This window comes from Pteropus alecto, unplaced genomic scaffold (assembly GCF_000325575.1).
Source record: "Pteropus alecto unplaced genomic scaffold, ASM32557v1 scaffold61, whole genome shotgun sequence".
Lineage (NCBI taxonomy): Eukaryota > Metazoa > Chordata > Mammalia > Chiroptera > Pteropodidae > Pteropus > Pteropus alecto.
The window spans coordinates 9,456,407-9,476,931 of NW_006434835.1; the positions used below are offsets into that span (position 1 = coordinate 9,456,407).

The following is a 20,525-nucleotide window of genomic DNA, read 5'->3' on the forward strand; positions in this document are numbered from 1 at the left end:
AAGACAATCACAGTATTCATAATATTTATCTGACATAGGTATATTAGGTGGATTTTAAAAAATAGTAATGTATAGAGGGAAAATCATAATATTAATTGAAATGGTGTGAAGAAGGAGAAATTCAGGCAGAAAGAGGCATCTGGAAATATTAATATTATAATACATAGATTGCCTCAATTTCCTCCTCCTATGTAAAATGGGCTATAATAGTACCTATCTCATACGGAAATAGGGGTGTCCACTTCTTGGCATAAAGTTGGTGCTCAACAGGTGTTAGATAAATTAATAATGAATGAGATCTAAAGGAATTCAACTTGTAGCCACTACTAAATACCACCATTAATTACTTGAGCAATTTTTTTCTTTTTTAAAAATTATCACAATCTGCCCTCCTCCTAGAGACTGTGGTACAGAGTGAACCTACATTTTGAAAAAAAAAAAAAAAAAGAAGTCAAAGATCATCAGTGGTCACTCTTTTTCTCCTTCTACCTCCTTAGAATGATAAAATGAACTTTAAAGGAGGAATATGAGAAGAACACTAAAAAACGAGGGGGCCCACTGTCTCTTTCCTCCTTCAGGGAGTAGGTGAAAATATAAACCCAAATATGAAAATTTTTTGGGAAAGGATGTAGATTTTATGTTTGTTGGTTGTCTCAAAGTGTAGAATTCATTATTTTTGTTTTCTTTTAAATTTTATGCTAAGATTCTCTGTTGAGTTTAAGAGTTTCATTAAAAATTCAAAGGAACGATATTAAGGAAAATAGAGATTGAAGGGAGAAACAAGTCAGTAAAATCTGCTTTAGGCAAGAAGGGTTTTTGAAGACTCAGGGATCAGATGGTCTCCAAAGAACATAAGTTCCAGAATATAAATTTGCAATGGCTATTCACACAACTGAACGACTATAACCTAGCATACAGTGTTGTAGCCGCCAGCCCCCAAAAGACACACGGACCACCAGAAATCAGTGAGTTATAGGAATCACACTCTTTATTCAGCCAGCTGGGTCTGCCAGGGGTATGCAGACCCCAAATTAAGCAGCCCCGAAATGTAGAGAGGTACAGGGTTTTTAAGCCCTAAATCCCATTCCTCATTCTGTCTTAACACAAAAGTCTATTTTTCTTCTATTTACTGTCAACCCACAGGTAGGTTGTGCAAGCGGGGGTACAGAAGCAGAAAGTTTATTGTTAGAATGTTATGTTCCCATGGGTGATAACCTATGTTCCCATGGGCGATAGCCAAGCAATAATTTTCCAGCCAGCACAACAGGACCAGCTAAAAAGTCATTAAAGAAAAGAAATAGAGTCATATATAGTCCAATTCTGCTATATCACTTCTTTGTGTAATCACTAAAAATAGTGGTAAAAAAATTTCCAACTTAAGAACATTGCTATGAATCTATAGATTTGGCCTAAATGTGAATGAGAATGGAATAAAGCATCATCTATTCTTGGGGATGGAGAGCACCTGCATTTGCTATGACTGTTTCTGAGACTCCCAGAAACCCAGGAAACTCAAAGCTTTAACAATAATTCATTCAGCAGGGACTTAAGAAACTTTTACGGTGAACTGTTCAAATATTAAGGGAAATTGATGACACAGCTAAGAGTGACATTTCAAACTGAATTTAGATTTCATCACGGAGATGAAATCGGGAGTGGACTGGGAAACATGATCAACCAGTCCATGAGAACTAGGACTGTTAATCCCTCTTCTGTATAGACAGGCTTGGAACTCTCCCTCTAACTGCATGGGACTCCTTTGAGGTCTTGCGTTTTTCTAATTATTTTAGAAAAACATGTAGAAGTATACAATTATATAATGTAACAATTTACATGTCAGAAAAACTACTGCAATGTTTCATTCTAGGTGAGAACTTCCTGTTTGACTTTAGGAAGTCATTTTATTTTGTTGGTCTAGCCAACTAATTTTAAAAATAGTATAAAAATTAGGATAAACATAATTATCTTACATGATGCATCTCGTCTATAAGGATTAATACCCTCAGCTTTTTAAAATAAGGGCACTTAACCCATACAAGAAAATTGCTATCATTATTCTTCATGAATTTAAATGAATATAAATCCGTTTTTCCTATTTCTGTCTCTTTTCATTTTAATGTTACCTTTCCAACACTTAATTTTTCTTCCAATTTCCTCAATGCTTCCATGCCTTAAGTTCCTCCCTTCTTGGCTTACATATTTCCTACACAGCACGTCTAATAAATAGTATCACCATGAGGTCGCAGGACCACAAATTCCTCATGAATTTAAATGAATATAAATCCGTTTTTCCAATTTCTGTCTCTTTTCATTTTAATGTTACCTTTCCAACACTTAATTTTTCTTCCAATTTCCTCAATGCTTCCATGCCTTAAGTTCCTCCCTTCTTGGCTTACATATTTCCTACACAGCACGTCTAATAAATAGTATCACCATGAGGTCGCAGGACCACAAACTTAGACCTGTTGTACTACTGGCACTTTGCTCTTTTACTGTCATTCTTAGTTTTCAACTTGGCCATGACAAAATGAAAGGGGATGGAAATTTAAATGAAGTTGGGTACACCTCAAAAGTTGTTCTTGGTTTTATTTTACTTGTTTGAATCTGGGAAGGAGAGAAGTGGAAAGTAAGGCTACTTCAGAAAAGATTATAATATGCAACTGAAAGGAGAAAAATGGCTCCTCAGTTGTTTCTGGGCAAGTGAGGATCTTACCAAGTACTCCAGATAAAACAAACAATGCTCTCCTTATAGAACCTTCCTTCCCTCCCTTCCCCACGCCCCGATTTACCCCTCCCCCTAAAAAATCTCCAGGGTGTGAAAGCTGACACTGCGGTGCGTCTGCAGTGTGGAGGACCTGGCTCTAAGTAATGGGACAACTGCTATGGCTGGTGGCATTCTTCACTAAACACAGTGCAGCATTCCGGTCCCTCTACGCCAGAGCGCGTACCAGTGCAGCGCAGCGCATCTCTGCTCTTCCGTGATCTCCCGCGACATCTGCAAACGCCTGAAGGAAAAGAGGAACCCAGAGCTCCCTTGTTTTTTAGTGTCCCTACCACGTTCCTTCCCAAGTTCATTCCACTATCCTAAAGAGGGAAACGCTTTCTGTAATTTAAATGACATTCTTTCGGTATCATTTAGACTTGGCTTCCCTACTGTGACTTCCGCTGTCTATAAAACTCGACTAAAGGGCATATTGTTAAAAAATTTTAACAATAACAAAATGTTAGTGTTTAAAAAGATGAGGCTACATAGTAGCTGGGGAATTAAAAATTAAGATTAAGATATCACGTTAAGGACACCAAACGACTCTTCAATGCAAACAGAACTTAAAAAAAAAAACAAAACTGCCTGCACAATTAGAGCTGCACGCACCTAAATCAAATCTCCCTTCCAACGGTTTAAAGTATCAGAGTTCGTTCCCCTCCCCCGCCCCACACGTGTTCAAAGTAAGTTATCTAAAACCCAGTATTGCCACGAGAGACCTCCAGGGCGCATTAAGAGGTACATCTCCTCGAAGCAGAGAAATGGCATCATGACCCCTGCGGTAGATGCAGATTGCAGTGTGGAGACTGTTCCAGAGAAACCAGAGAACCCACCGTAAAAAAAGCTTTAACAGTGGAAATCGACAAAAGATGGGAAATTACTTTGAAAGCCTGGGAGGTTGTCCCCCTGGCCAACCGAAGCGACTCATCAGGACGGACTTTTGCCCCGACTCCAAGAAGAGAAACAGAAAGAAAGCGGCCGGCGAGCCCCGCTGCGCAGTGCGCACTGCGGCCGGAAAGCGCAGGGCTGGCGCCCGCCAGACTCAAAACGTGCTCGGCTGCCGCAGCGCGCGGGGCCGCGCGCCCTGCTCCGCGCGACTCCGCGCTCCGGGTTTCCGCGGTCACCAGCACCGCGCGGGAGAGCCGGGCCAGGAGGGGAACCTCGGCGACCTGTGTCCCAGGAGTCCCGAGAGCGTTCTTCCCCTCTGCTCCACCTTCCCGAGGCGTCTGGCCCAGGGAAGCACGTTCCCGGCCTCTGGGCCCGCCAGGCTGGCACTGGGCGAGAGGTCGCGACTTCAGCGTCACCACTCGAGGCCCTCACCTAGCTCGAGCTTTCGATTGCCACAGACTCGTGAAGCAGAGTTTCTCCTGGTCTTTGCTTAAGTAGCGTCAGGTTCTTCCAAGCTGGTCACCCACCCCGCAGGAGCAGCTTTTTCATGGCAGCAGAGATTTGTCAGCTCAGAGCCCTTTTGCCACGGGAAATGCTCTTGGTGTCCTCAGAACCGAAAGGTTAGCTCTGCAGTTTCACTGGACCAGAAGAGGTGTGTGAAGGCGGGGGGCGAGTTGTAAAGCTCTGCTTAAGGAGAACATTGATCTTCCCTGCCCTTCCAGAACTTCCCTTTCTTGGAAATGAAATTCCCACCTGAAAGTAAACCTCAGGAGGGGTTTTGCTCACTGCATTACCTTCAAAGCACAGAACAGCGCCTAACAGTCAGTAGATGGGTGGTCAATGAATAATTGTTGCATGAATGGAAGTACAGACAGACATACTTGAGGAAACTGAGCAGGCTGGGAATATCTGTGAATTGTTTTCCTGGTAGGGAAGAGACCAAACATTTACTGGAAACTACTCTTTGCCAAGTCTTCTAGGCTTTGGCAGGCCAGTGGGGAGCTGAGGAGGGCTGGCAAACGTTTGCGACGTTAAAAGACACAAAAGAGGGTTTTATTAGATCGCTAGTTCAAGCCCTCAACCCTGGATTCCAAAGATGGTCCGTTCTTTCCCCTCGCTCCTCCGTCCCAGCCTCACTCAAAGCATTTATTAAGCGGATACAGAAGGCGCTCATTAAATGTTTGCTGATGGTTGTCATGATTTGCCCAAGGTCACACAGTGCAAGAAGCCTAGGACCTCGCTCCTTTATACACACATTTCTCCAATGCCCTTCTGAGCCAATCCTGAGCGTTGGGATACTACGGGCCCGGCCCTGAGTATCCCCAACATAAGACCCTTGGATGAAACGGAGGGTTCCTTCACAGGGAGCCGGGTAGATAGGCTCGCAGCTTGCTGGGACACTTCCTTCTGGGAAAGGAATTTCGGCAGTTTTGTCCTTCACCTTACAGTCTGACAAAGGGTGGGCCTGAGGTCCTCCGGGTCTGCTCGCGGCGGGAAAAGCAGGCTCACGTGCCGCTCTGGCCTCAGCCTCCACCCCCAGACTCAGTAACCATGGGTCCTACTGAAGCCAAGTCACCCGCCCTCGCGCCCGTCCAGGTGTGGCTGCTCTAGTAGCCAGGCTCCCTATTCCTATCTACTTTCCTTTTGAGTTTCTGCTAAAATCTGGAGACATGGAATCCACCCGCGGAAACTCCGAGCCCCTTCAACTGAGCATGCGCCAATGCCAGGCTGCTTCTGGTCACCGGCTCCCGAGCTCTCCAAGGCTGGGGCTGCGGAGCTGAAGGAGGCGGGGGAGGCGAACCGGGAACTGGTGCCTGGCGAGGCGGCGGCTCGCGCGCCTGCGCATCCAGCTCCAGCGACCCCAGGTTTTCTATGGGATTCCCAATCTGCAGCAGAGACTTACCGGAGCGTGTTGCGGCGGCGGCTGGGCTTAAAAGGCGCGATCCAAAAGGGATTTAAGCAGCCTAGAGCTCCAGAGGGGGGAAAAAAAAAGAGCGCGGGAGAACCACGCACAGAGACGGCTTAACCGTTTATCCGAATCAAATATATAGAGAGAGAACTATTGAGTTTTATCGTTTTCGTTAAGTGGCCGAGCGCAGCGCTATAACTGTAAGTGGAAAATACAATCTTCGTTGCATTTCCGCATGTGTAGTGCAGCCAATTGTCTGGGAGATGCTTTGGCTATTGTCACATACTTTGCATAGATGCGTCTATGTGCATGGTGACAGTTGCTTTGGTTAATGCTGGGGATTTGAATGTGCTGTTAGTCCACGGGGGACCTTTTGGAATAATGGGGGTGGGGAGGAGGGAATATTTATATGCGGCGTGTTTGGGAGGGGGGTTGTCTAAGGCTAGATTTAAGAGAGATGAAACAGAGGTGCATTTTTAGTTTACGTCTATAGGAGGATTTCCTTACAGAGATTTAAGTTAACTAATTGACCGATCGTGAAGTTTTCTGGTTGCTGATAAAACTATGGAGCGGTTGCAGGCAAGTGCCAACCTGTCATTCGTGGGGCTGGTGCACCATTTTTTCTCACCGTGGAAGAGCAGTGAAGGTGTTTGCTAAGTAAAACTGAGTGAACGAGATGGTGTGGAAACCGGGGTTGGTTTCCAAGCGGGATATTAGTGTTTAGAACCACGGAGCTAGGCGCAAAATAAGCATATTTTTCTCAGTATTGAGAAAGGAGTAGATAATTTTTCGTTTTTGATTTCTCGTCACGGTGGCGAATGGAAAGGTATTCAGAAAAAGGAAAGATATTCAGCAGCACAGTCGGCCGTCTATTTTGGACGGAGTCTGAGATACAGAGCGTCTGAATGGGGAGTCAGACCCAAACTAGTTTCCTACCTTTGCATCCCGTCTTCGCGTTCCAGAATGCGGGGTTGAGAAATGTGAACCCAGACGTGTGACATTTGGTTGTGTTTCTTTAAAGGAGAAAAGGTCGTTTTGTGTTTTGAGTGAAAATGTGCTCTTCCTTGCCCAGAAACGGAAGGAGGGTCTTGGCAAGGTCAACCCCACTGTGGAAATCTGAGGTGCCGGAGAATGGGGGAGGGGGCGGCTGGAGAAAATGGTGATGCTGCCCGCAAATGCTGCACGGATCAGCGCCCTGTGAGAGTAGGAATCCATTTTTCTAGAGTTGCCCTCCTGTCCATATTTTGGGAACTAAAATAAAATGGGAATGCTGTGGGTGTAGAAAACACAAGTGAATACTATCTGTTTGTCACATCCCACTTTAAGACGAGAGGAGCAAGGGAGTTGTATTTCTACATACTCATTTATTTTTTAATTTAAAAGAAATTTCAGATTGAGACATTAAATATGAAGCTCTTGTGAAAACACATTTTATCTGCACTACCATCTAAAGTGTGTACGTGTGTGAGTGGTGGGGAGCGGGTTCTGCATCAGTGAACACCTCACTCATGAGTGCACACACATTAAGCTTGGGTGTCTAACAAGCCCAGAAAACGCTGCACTGAAGCAGGTTGGCAGAATGGCATGAGGCAGGCAGATGGGAGAAAAGCATGGCCAGTGTGTGCTGGATTTCCATGGAAAAAGCAGATAGAATTTCATGGATGAAATGAAATAAATTTTCCCCCAAACGGTGTAGATCATTAGAGGGTTCTTTGGCCTTTTAGTCAGTCCAAGTATCTGGAACCCCTCAAAGGAATTAATCATTTATTTAAGATTAAATAATTTATTTTTAGATGAAATTCGAATTAGAAAATTCGAGAATATCCTCTCCTTGGAAACTCAAAATATAAATCATACTGCCTTCTCTGTTCCTCCCTTCCTTACTCCAGGCCAGAAGGACCAATCATTTGTCACAATTGAGCCATATCTCTTGTCACCATTGAGCGTTGGAATCAGCTCCGTGAGTGGTGCAGGTGTTGCACTGCATTGGTAAATGCGTGGTAAAGGGTGAAGGGGGAATGTGACATTAACGCTCATAGATGTTTGGTCTCAGATACTCTGGTCCCAGGCTGACAGTTACAGAGGGGCACATCCGGCAGAGACCTCTGAAAGCATCTCATCCAAACCTCTTGTTTTACAGATGAGGAATTGAGGCCCAAAGCTGTGAGCTAGGAAAAAGTAAATTAACTTCTAGTCTATGGAATAAACAACTAAAAAGTAATGTTGGGTGGAAATGTTCCCTCGTCTCTCCACTTTTGGCATCCTTACTGCCATTGCTGAAATCTTCCAATAAATAATTCTCTGCTCCCAGCACATCTTTCGAGAGGTTCCCAAGAATTCCTTTTAACACCATAGCACTTCTCAGCCTCTCCTTCCTTGTAAGTTCTCTTTCTATCTCTTTCCTATATTGCCTCTCACCTCGAATAGACCCACTTCATTACAAGTTCAGTCTGGCCTTCCTGGCCTCCTCTGAATCTCAGTCAATTTCTTCAGAATCCTTGGAGTTTTTCGAGACAACTGGCTAACCAGTCAGAATCATCAGCTCCTGTCTGAGGATCGCCCGGGCCCACCTCTATCCCCTCCATACTTTATTCCCAGAATTCTTCAGGGAATCCAGCCTTCAGGGACACTGCAGGTGCCAAGCTCATTCTTCTACCATCTTGTGTCCCCCTAAACAGCTCCAGCTCCAGGGATTGGGACCTTGTGGAGTGAGAAAGCTGTAGCGTAAACACACTGTGGGCTCTGCCAGCTCATCTCTGGCTCCTAGAAGGCAGAACCCAAATCCAGGATGCCTGTCTCTGGCTTTCAGGGAAATCCTCCAGATGAAGCCACCTGCGGAGAAAGGGAGGGGTGAGGCTAGGAAGACTGAGGGAAGAATGCTTGACTGGTTCAATCAGACAGGGCATTATAGAGGCAGCAGTGCAGCGCTGAAAACCTTCAAAGCTTTTAAAGCGCGGTGGCACAGCTCTACTTACACAGCTTTCTGGGTCTTGCTGGACAGAGATTGCAACGCAGGCAGTAATACCTGCCTAACGGGCCCTTCTTTTCTTTCCTCCTTTCTCCTTTTCCTTCACGAGCTCTCTCTATCTCTCCTTTTCTTTCATTAAAATTTCCTGAGTGCCTATCCCTTAACGCTCTAGGCTTTTCAGAGATAATCCAGGCCTTCCTATTCCTTCTCCAAAAATGTAATCTCCCAAGCACTCAGAAAGATAACCAAAACCATTCCACATGTCTCCTTGAGGGAAATGCCAGGAATTCTTACCTGAAAAAGCTGAGACTTTAGGGCAGGCTTGAGAAAGATAGGGTCTGAGTCTTTCTTATTTGCAAGAGTAGCTGATACCCTTGGAAGTTGTTGAGGAAGCTGAAGAAGCAAGTGGTGAGTATCTCAACACATTCACTAATTAACGTTCTAATTTAACCCCTCCCCGTATGGTAAACTGTTAGTGAATTGGGATGAGGTCTGTCTTGGATAGAGTCTGTCACTAACGAATGTTCTTGGATCAGATGTCACCTGGTCTTGCTATCCCATTCCAAAAAACGGGCATGTCCAGGCTTTTCTGAATACCAGGTACCCTCCTGCAGACAGCAGAGACTTGTAGCTGCCGAGGGCCTTGCTTTGTTTTGCTAGGCTCTGAATCTCATGCCGTAGTAGGATAACTCGATTAGAAATGCTGCCCTGGGCAAGCTATAGGTTTCCTATTTGGGTCGCATGTAGGTATGGATTCCAAACATTGCTCAGGAGCTCCATGAAGAGTTTCACGGAATGACAGTAGAACATCAGTATCGAATGCATGATTTCCTAATTTATAAGAGCAATATATTTTAATGTCATTCTAAAGGTCTTTTTCTTTGGACTCAGTGATATCTATGCTCCTAAGATTAGTGATTATTTAGGAAGTTAGATAGGTACTTCTTACAGAAGGAATCACATTCATATAATCTAAGGCTGAAATTGACAATGTCAGTTTTAGTTACATCTAGTAGATATAAGTATGTTAATTTTCGTAAAGCATCAAATGATACAGAGATAAATTAATAAGTAATTGATATTTCTACTGGTTCAGTGGTTAATCCACATAATTAATAGAGTATATGAGCTGGATGTGATCGAATACATAAAAAATGTAGTATATTAAGGAGGATTTTTATCTTAAAGATGTACCTACACTATGAAAGCACAGTCCATGAGGACAGAGATTTTAATGACCTTTTTCATATTTCCAAAACATCTGTACAATGTCTTTTATAGTAGAAACTCTATATTTATCAATTAAATATTTTTAACAAGAATCAGTTGTATGCACCTTGTTAATGATACCAAGAAATAAATCATTTCTACTGAAAGCATGTGCACAATTAACGTTGCTTTAAATATCTTCATGTTACTAAAAAGAGAACTAGACTAAAGGTTATTTTATAATTTAACTTCAGTAAGGATATAAAAGCACTATGTTAATACCTTTAAGAGTGCTTTTTAAGCCACTCATAAGAGCATCCTCCCTTTTACCTCTTACTAAGTAAAAACATAAGTTATTTTTACCTATTGTCAAGAGTTGATATTAATAATTCAAAGAAGGAATGTAAACCTAGATATGGTAGGTAGCTATGTGTTCCACTTAAATATCACAGGTCTCTTGAGCTGTGGAATTATTTTAACATGTTCACACAGCTAAAGGACCACAACACTGCATTTGCATTCCTCATTTACAGTTTGTTTCTAAAGACGACTTATACTCTCTTAAGTGAATCAAAATAGTCTGAGTTGCTCACAGCTTGATTCATTGAGAACTTCACAAATGGAGACCTCGGGGTGCTTTAGAAACTACTTAATGAATGAAACAGAAATGGAATAGCAAATTACTGAAGAATCCTCAAAGACGTTTGACACTTTAATAATAAGGTACCTGTGAATACATTAAAGAGATGTTCTATACCCTGATCAGCTAACTTAAAGCATGCAAGTCAGATAATTTGCCATGATTCTTAGGCTTTCTCTGGATTTCTCCACTGCCTTACTTCACCGCAGTTCTCACACAGATGACCTGCTGTGTATCCATCAATTGTTTATTTTTTTACAAGACAACATACTGGATGTCTAGCCATTTGTTGGATTATTTTCAGGTGAACAATATTTCCTTTTGTTCTAAATTACAATTAAGACTTGGAGTACTCTCATTCACCAAATGGCCTTCAAGCTTAATATATCTAATACAATAACTGCTTAACTTTTTATAGAAAGCAGGTCTCTCTTAATTAAAAAAGATTTCATTTTTATGAAGTGTTGCTCATAAAAGGCAAAATTAACAAATCGGTTAAATTTACTTACAATTGTTATATAGCTATGGAATGAATCTTATTTTTCTTTATTCTTGCTCATATAGGGACTTTTCTGAAAATAGAAAGCTGTCACTTTAAATGTACTTTTTTCTCCTCTCTTTGGATCTTGTTTATTTTCTCTTAGGCTTTGAAAGATTGTGAACCTTCGAGAAGCTGAATGTAAACAGATATTTTGCAAGTTAATTAACATGTTAATACATGTTAAATGTGCTTTGGAGCCTAGGTGAATTTTTTCTAATTTAAACAAGTAGACCCTAATATTTCTGTGGTTTCATATTTCAGAATGTTTATTGCAGTTGAAAACTTCTTAAAATAGTAGACTCTGGTTCTACAGGAGTCTCTGGTATTTTATATTTTGCATCGATTTTTTAAATTTGTAATTAGTATATTTATTTCTTATTTCTTGAAACCCAATCTTAAATTATTAGTGAAATATCCCATTGGAGGCCTATTAAGGATTATCAGTAGAGTTGACATGCTTAATAATATATTTTGTTTTTACTATATTAAATAGTACTGTACAAGTCTGACTCAATTAGCAAATTCCATTTATTGGAATTCTGGCATTTGGTGCCATAAGTTAATGGAAGACTATCAATTTCCTTTCTTGTAGAAATTTCAATGTTTTTGAAATTTATACACAAGGTTCTTGGTGTTTCCTTTCTTGCTCATAGGAGCAATTTTGTGAAAAATAAAAAAGAAATTGTGAAATAAGTTTAAATTCTATACAAAATTGTTCATTTTTCTTTTAAAGGTTTATAAAGGCATTCTTTCTTCAAAGTAAGATAAAAACCATTCATTTAATCTTTTCTCATTTTTAGTTTGTGAATGGGAAAATTCTTCAGCCCTTACCAACATTTCAACTGGCTCAAAGACATGAAAAGAAATGTAAACAAGACTTTCCAAGCTGGATATAACTTAGAAAAAAAACTCCAGTTCCATAGTTTATTTGATCTATGACCTTGAATAAGTTATTTAACCCCTCCGCCTCAGTTTCCATTTAAAATAGTAGTTCACAGGATTCTTGAACAGAAAATAGAAGACTATATATGTAAAGAATGTAATATTGGAAATGTGCAATAAATGATAGTAATTATCATCATCAGCCCTTTCATGAGAAATCAGTGGTTTGTAAACCACTTTAGTCTCTGAATTATTAGTAATCCCATTCACAGTGGAACCTCTGAATAAGGGATTGAGCTATTAAGAGCAGTGAACAGTATGCAGTGCTTAACCTACCTTTTAAAACAAGTATCTATTGAGTATATGTGCCAAGCACTGTGTAGTCACTGTAGAATCAACAGTAAATAAAACATAATCCCAAGTAAATCAGATGAAATAAAAAGTTGGTATAGATGTACAGAGAAATTCCAGAAGAAATACCTACACTGAGTTCTCAAATGTCCCATTTCTCATTATTTAAATGCATCTTCTTTTCCATTTTACCTTTTCTTTACCATCATTATCCTACCATGTAAATTGGGATATGGAACAACAGGATATGGAACTAAGAGGACAGTGTTAAGTTTGTTTCCTTAGTGAATACATTTTAAGGTCATCTAATAATTATTTTTCAATGTAGCTAAATAACGTGGCCCTTGTCTCCCACCCAAGCCTCCACGTGGGTCGCTTAACTTCAATAAAAACATGTCAAGATCCCTGACTTTTGGTTTAAATACTATACTTGCAATACTTCTATCCTTTAATACCTTCCAAAAAATGGGATTGCTATCTGATATACTCTCCCCTAGATCCCTTATTATTCCAACCAATTTCGTGACCAATCTTTAATGTTTATCTGTGGAAGGACTCTATGATCTACTCCTTTATTCTTTTCTCCCAGGGAGGGCTTTTATGATAAGGAAAATATACCTCCTAACTTCTCTTTCCCACTGCACTGAAAACTTATTTCCAGCTCCTACACACACATGCGCGCACGCACACACACACGCACACACGCGCACACACACACACACACACACACACACACATGGAGTCCAAAATGGCCTTACTATCCTATCTTTGGCTCTTCTAAGAGCCTTTTCACTTCTAAGCTTTTTCTCCCTTTTCTTCCTATTTGCTGCCCCTTTTGCTAGGGGATTTCAAGTGTGTTTCTTATCTGCGATTAAAAAGGAGCATTCTTTTTGAAGTCTATAAAAATTACACCTGAATTCTGAGGTTCTTTTGTGTAGTAAGAGTCTCGGATGATTCACAGAATTGGCTAGAACTTTTCATTCTAATTGATTCGGAGGCTTATTTTCTCACCTGTGAAATGGGGATAATATATTTACCTTATAGAATGTCGAAGACCATATAGAAATACACCACCTAAAAGAGCTTAGCGGGTGGTAAATACTTCTTCCCTCTCCAGACCTCCACCCTCCCTCCTGTTCATCCTCCTCAATCTGCATTTCACCATTTCTCCTGGTCTCCTGTTCAAAGTATTCTGCTTTTTCCAAGCATATTTGCCCTAATTTTCTGGTAGTTAAATAATAACTAATACACACACATCCCAGGTAGCATGGTGAGTGTGGCCTTAGAAAAGGTATACTAACTGAATCAATGCCCTAGCTTAGACCTGTGTCCCTACATCTGTTTGGAAAAGCTCTTTCTTCCATTTATTTAAGACTTGCCTCCTACTAAAGTTCCCAAAGCTGCTAATGACTAACATTCAGTTGATGAACAATCCTCCCTGACTCCAGTGATTTATAGAACTCTTCATAAATAATGTCCGAGGACATCTGCCAGCCTGTGACCGTCTTCCGGCCTTTATCCTCTCTCTCCTTTACCTTTTCCTTTGAAGTAGCTTCAGTGCCTGTGAAACATTTTGATGACACACTTATTTAACTTCTTTGTGTCAGGTCTAGCGCTATCACATGTCCATTCTCCATCATACAAATGTTGACCAAATAACACCAAATAAATGGCACAAAAGGAGGCCGTGATGGTGCACACAATCCGCAATCCATGTTGCATAACACGTCCAAGTCAGGATTAGCCTGTCAGCCTTCATTTGTTGAGTGTTTGTAGAAGTGTGCACTGGTGTGTATTGGCTAAGAGCAGAGAACGGATCTCGCAGCTGGGTGAGGGAGAGATGCACATACGTACAGATATATGCATACATATATACATGATATGTAAACAATAAGTTCAGTGTGCTAGCATAGTTTTACATTTTTTTAGAAAATCGTTAAAAGCAAACAGCTATATTAACAAATCAGTGCTTATGAGACAGCATTAAAAAGAAGGCCTATTGAAAGTTTTCTCATTCTAGAAGAAGTGACACAGTTGAAAGGGAGAGAGTGGTCGAGTTCAATGGTAAGGATATTTTAGACTTTGTTTCTTTAAAGAAAGATTTCCAAGGCACTCATATTTATTTCCCCTCAAAGACTTTTGCGGAAACATTTCTGAGGGAAATGGTGCTTCCTATACCCATTCTTAGATATTCCTCCATGCACATTTTCATATTAATCCTAAGTCTGAGCGGTCCTGTTGTAAAGACCTCAGTATTTATTTAGCTTTGCTTAATCTTATGTTTCCAATGTTTGTTCAGGGAACTTATGTTAAAAAATAGTTATTACTGTCTCATTGTAGTCCTGAAGAACCTAGTTGGAAAAGCTGCTTTAGAAGGACCAAAGCTGAACTACATAATGAAAAGTACATAAAACTGGGAGTCATTACATGTGTTTTAGGCATCATAGCTGTACTGTAGTCATCATAAGTGAAGTCCTAGAAAAGTTACTTTTCTTACCAAACTTTTATGAGTTTTAGTTTCCTCGTGTGAAAATAAAGATGAGATTACCTAGTTAGCAGTTATTGTGAAACTGAGGTGACTTTGAACATATTCTGTAGATTATATAGTGGCATGTGATAGTACAAAATTTATTATTAAAATTCAACTTTTGAATTTTAGTTTATCTTTGATAAAAAATATATAATTTAAGAATTAAAGTACTGGTCTTCGTAAATTATTGTACTGAGGTTATATCTGCTAAAATAAGTCCCTGTCCTCTGCCCTCTCGTACTTCAGCTCCCAGGATAGAATGGCAAACCTATGATAACTGTGAGTTATCATAGATCTTCACAGTTCAATTTTTAAAAAACGATTTTGAAGTAAAATAATTCTGGAGAGAAAACCTAAAATATTTAAGGTTTGAAATTCATCTGTATCTTCTGTTTTTCTCAGGATGTCTCATGTTGTGCTTGGAGACCTTGAGCCCACAGCCATCTCTCAGTGGAGTGAGCATGTCTCAATTTCCAGAGAGACTCTTGTGGGAAAAAGGGTGACCATGGCCATGGCCATGTGTTCGTTCCAGCAGGGAAGCTTTGAAATAAGATTTTTATCCTAATGATGGTAGGAGAGCCTTCTATTCCTGGAATCAGCCTGCGTATGTAGGTCTGAACAATGTAAGGGCAGCGGAACGCATGAGAAAAACAAACAGACCATGTGCGCATGTGTCCAGAGGGAATCCATGTTGGACCAGCTCTGCGCTTGCTCACTTCAGGACAATAGGGACGATAGTTTCTCTTCAGAGACAGTGGAAATCATTCTCTGATTGATCTGCTCAGCTCCGATGATCAAAATCTGATTCTTTCTTAGGAGAATCTAGCCAAGAGTTGTGTCTCAACTCTCTTACTACATCTAGACTCACATTATAGTCACTCGTGTATATGCCAGCTCTCCTATAAAACTGAAAGTTCCTTGAAAGGAGATACCACATCTAATAACACTTTAAGCTTGCTTTAGAAAGGCGTACCACTGGAAGGCAGCAGCACAGGAGTAGTAGCAAGTCATTTGTACATTGTTCCGTCAGTAAATTGTGAAGTTTGGAAATCCCCATTCAGGAGTTGTTAAAGAGTTTACAAACATCCCAGGATAATGAGAAACAGCATTTGGGCATCTGACTCACAGAGTCCATGGCCGAGTTACACAGCGCCAGTCAAGTAAGACTTTGTCACTTTCCTACATAACCCCCTTTTCTTGCCCCTTCCCTAGAAGCAGCAGAGCAAATAATAGAGCAGAGAAATCGAGAGGACAAAAGAACAGATTACAATCACTTTTTCATTGCTTAATTCAAAACTGAGCTGAGAAAGGAGAGATTGGATTGGATATAAGTGGAAATTTATGTTTAAATTCGATTGATTTTTTTTTTTAATTCCTAGAAACACCCACTTTTCTGATACCTGAAAGTGATGTGAAAAGATACAGATCAGCCTAATATATCATCCTGGGAGGGGAAAGAGGAACACAGTAGAGCATATTTGAGGCAGTGATGAGAGAGTAAAGCTGTATATAGCCGACTCATTCACTAAACTGGTTATTAAAAGAGAAATACAAAATGGCACATGATTCGTTCATAAGACAAGAGGTGTAGGCAAAGGAGAAAATGGGAAAAAATGACATTCTTCCAAGGAGGTGATCTGTAGGATGACCATGTACACAAAAGGTTTCTATCCTTCATCTTTGGCTCTTAGCCAAAATCAGATTCATCTGACTATTGGAAGCTATCTCGAGGCTAAGTCCTGAGAGAGAGGAAGTGAAAACAGAGATCATTTATACTTTGTAATAATATTAACTAGCAATGTTGTAAAGTTCTTAGTGTGTATAGGACACTGTGGTGGATACTTGCCCACAGTACTTCATTGAGTCCACATTACAGCTCTGCCAGGTAAGTGTCTGCAAGGTATGTTTCATCCCACAACGAAGTAACTGTGTCTCAGAAAGCGACTTGTCTGAGGTCACACCTCTACTAAGTGATAAAGGTGTTATTTAAATCCAGGACTCCCTCTACCAATCTACACAGGCTTTAAAAAAAATAAAAAATAAAAAAAATAACTTAGTATGGAAAGGAAACACATTTGAAGAGAATAATGTAATATACCCATCACCCAGATTTAACTACTATTAAGGTCACTTTTCTTCACTTTTATTCCCATCTTTCCCCCTCCAATGGGTTAGTGTGAACAAATTAAGACATTATATCATTTCATTTATAAATATTTAAATATATCTATAAGAACTTTTAAAAACATGTCTAACAATACTATTACACACCAAAAAAAATTACTTAATATCATCAGTATTCAAATCTCATAAGGATGGTTATAATTTATCTGAATCAAGATCCACATAAGGTCTATACATCCCAGCTGGCTAATAGACAGGAGCCTGTTTTATATAAGACATTTATATAAGACATGCTTCTCACCAGAGCGAAGCATGCTATAGATAAAAGAGACATGACTTCAAAGATGAGACTAGTCACTCTAAAAAAGTTCTTTAACTTTTATAAAACGGAAATGATCTCCCTGAGAATAATTGTGAGGATTAATAACATAATGTCTATAAAAGTGCTTAGCACAGTCTCTGGCATGTATGAGATCTTCAATGAATGTTACTTTCCTAAGAAAATTTTAAAAGGAGAAAAATGGAATAGTAGGCCAAGAAGCTTGAGGAAACTTCTTGGAGTGCTTTGGCTACTGATCCTTTGAGATCACTCCCATTTTGTTTCTGGATGGAACTTTGACCACGATTGTGCCAAAGTGGCTAATGACCAATGGCTCAGAATCCTCCCCACTGACATGTTTATAGTCCTGTATGATTTCTCACGTGAAAAAGAAGGGAATTTGTGACTTTAAAATAATCTCATATTCATAAAAACGACAATATTGTAAAATATTTTAAACTTCATGTCGAAAAAATTAAAATATGAAATGTTAGCAGAAGTTAATGTTGCAGAAGTAACAATTAAAAAACAAACAAAAGCAATTAATCTAATTCAGATTAGAGTTTGCTTTTTTGTTCATGTGAACTTGGACAAGTCATTTCTTTCTTTGGGATCTCAATTTCTTAGGATATAAAATAGAAGTTCTGAATAAAACAAATAATCTAAAGATTAGACATCAGCAACAGGGGAAAATGGCAATAAAACTAGACTATAAGTCAGAACCAAATTCGAATTCTGACTCCAGCACTTAAGGGCTGTGAGGCCTTAGGAAAATAATTTAATCACCCCGAGACTCAGTCTTCTCATTTATTAAACAAATTATAACCTGTCTCACAAAATTATTGTGAAAACTAGAGATAATATATATTAAAGGCCTAGCAGAACACTAGCATTTAATTGACATTTAATTTTAAATCATGAAGTGGTATTTGCTGTTCTCAAAGAGCTTTTAATTTCAATTGAGAAAGTAAATGAATTTATAAGCAAGACATATACAGCTGAGTATAGCAGACGTGCTATCTCCTGCACTGGGTACATCTAAAACCATTTGTGAAGTTAATGGGTACTTTATCTAGAACATAAATGTTTGAATTCAGAACATTGTATTTATAAAGGCTCTTAGCACAATGACAGTAACGTAATGTTCTTGTGCTGCTTGTGCATGCTTATTTAGAAAATGTGAAGTGAGCAGTTTCTACTATGTTATGTGGGAATCACTTCTTAAATGCCAACTCCTCATCTCTTTCAAATTTGTATCCTACTTTTTTCCCTTAACGGGACCCTTGCAATAACAACCCTTCACAAATGCCATTTTAAGACATTTCTCTCCATTATACGTATGGACAAGGTTTACCTCACTATTCTCTTGTTATTATATGTTTTAACCTTTTAAAAGGTTAAAACATATAATAAGAGGAACATCTTTGTGCATATAGCTCACTGCCAAGTTGAGGATAGCCTGGACAATGTCCTTGGTGTAGATTTCTGGCCATCTCTACAGAAAGAGTAATTACTTTGAACCTGGGCTGGCTGCTTAGCGACAGAGGGCGGGATTCTAGAGAATAGTGGGCCTGAAGAGTCACAACATTTAGTACTTTGCAGAAAATGTATCTAAACTAGTTAGTAATTTCCAGGGCTGACTTTATGAACAGATGGCTGCATTCCTTTTGGAAGCTCTGAAAGTCTCTTCTGATCAAAACCTATCTGCAGTTGCTGAAATTCCATCACTTCTGTCACTTTGTTTTGGAGCAGGAAATAGGAAAGAGAGCCAAATCTAGGCTGAGATCCCAGAACACTGGTTTATACAGTTCTAATGGCATGCTTTGCTTTTATTATCAGAATTACTATTACTACTGCCACTATCACCGTCCTCTGCATCATCATTTCTGGTAGTTTTCTTTCTGACCAGTCTGACTTCCTCAAAAGCAGATCCAAGGCGTTATTAATCCTTGGAGCTCTCATAGATATAAAGGGCCTATGTGTTGAAGGACTGTTAAAATGATGGTATTTTGACTAAGCGGAACGCCTGCCTAGTATCTTTGCCTTTTAAAATATGGCATCAAGTGAAGTGGCCAATACAAACACATCCATGGTCCTATGTGGTTCAGGATCCATGAATTCAACACTCTTAGTCTGAAAGAAAAATCCTTGGATACTGAGTTTTGCTTCCATTTTATGGTTAGTTTTTCAAAGATTTCTGTACCAAACATAGGCAGTGTCCATGCACCAATGAAAACCCAGCATTTACGAACCCGTGTATTTATACCAGTTGTTATAAGAACCATATTTATTAAATTGAACAGTCGTAAATGGGTGCAGCCTAATAAAAAGAGGCAAATTCCAAAATAATGTCAATTCATCACTTCTTAAATCAATTAGACCATTGAAGCGAATGGCTGGCAGCCATCACGGTAGAAGGAAAATCATGGCTGTAGTGTCACACAGACCCGAATTCAAACCCCAGCATTGTCACTTACCAGTTGCATGGCTGCTATTTCCTTGCCTAAAAATGAAAACCATTAAGTCTGTCTTGCATAGTCCTTGTAAAGATTAAATAATATTATGAATAAGGCATACCTAGGACAGAGCTGGGGACAGAGTGAGTGCATAATGGCATGTGAATAACTAAGGCCACTAGGTTTTTTTTAGAATTTACTTAAATGTTAACAACACTCTTAGACTGAACATCTATGTAATTCACCAGTGTATTCCCAGAGCCACGTCCAGCACATAGAATACCATGTAGATGCTCAATAAATATGCACCGAATACCGAATGGTCTCAAATCCTTGTTCAAGAGATGGAGTAGGAAGCTGGGAATTTCTGGCCACACAAGGAAGATAATTCACTGGCAAAAGGACCTTATATTTGCCTAGGTTTACTCATCTAAGTAATTTCCACTTCTGACAGGTTTCTTATACTTTATGACGTTCAGATGTTCCAAAATCCTCCACAATTAATTAAGCAAAGAAGGGGAAAAGAGGAAGAGATGCTTTTTGAGGTGTGCAATGTTTGTAAACACTCACAGCACATACCATCTCTCTGAGCTGAGGACTCTACCGAGTGCTTTGCTTTACATACATATTACCCCACTCATTTTCACAACAATTCACGGGGATAATATTCTTCCTATCATTCTTTTTATTATATTTCATTTTTATCATTATATTTAAATGGAGAAATTAATACTTATGAAGCTCAAGTAATCTGCCTAAAGTCATGAAGTTTGTAAGTAACGGCTCTAAGATCCAAAACAAATCTGGGCTCTTTTTACTTTCTTCACCTTATTGCTTTTATATTCACTATGTTGCTTTCATATGAGCTGTGGCTGCTGTTTCATCAATTCATTCATTCTGTTAACAAATACATATTAATTGTCTATCATTCGACTAGTATTACA

The 20,525-nt window shown here is 39.7% G+C and overlaps 1 protein-coding gene across 1 annotated transcript in view; it reads left to right on the forward strand.

Moving 5' to 3' along the window:
- Window positions 1-5,377: 5,377 nt before the first annotated feature.
- Window positions 5,378-20,525, forward strand: part of VSNL1 (visinin like 1) — an 83,248-nt gene continuing 68,100 nt past the window's right edge. Inside the window, exon 1 of the mRNA XM_006910245.1 lies at window positions 5,378-5,761. The gene's annotated coding sequence lies outside the window, so the exon portion shown is untranslated. The remainder of the gene's footprint in view (window positions 5,762-20,525) is intronic.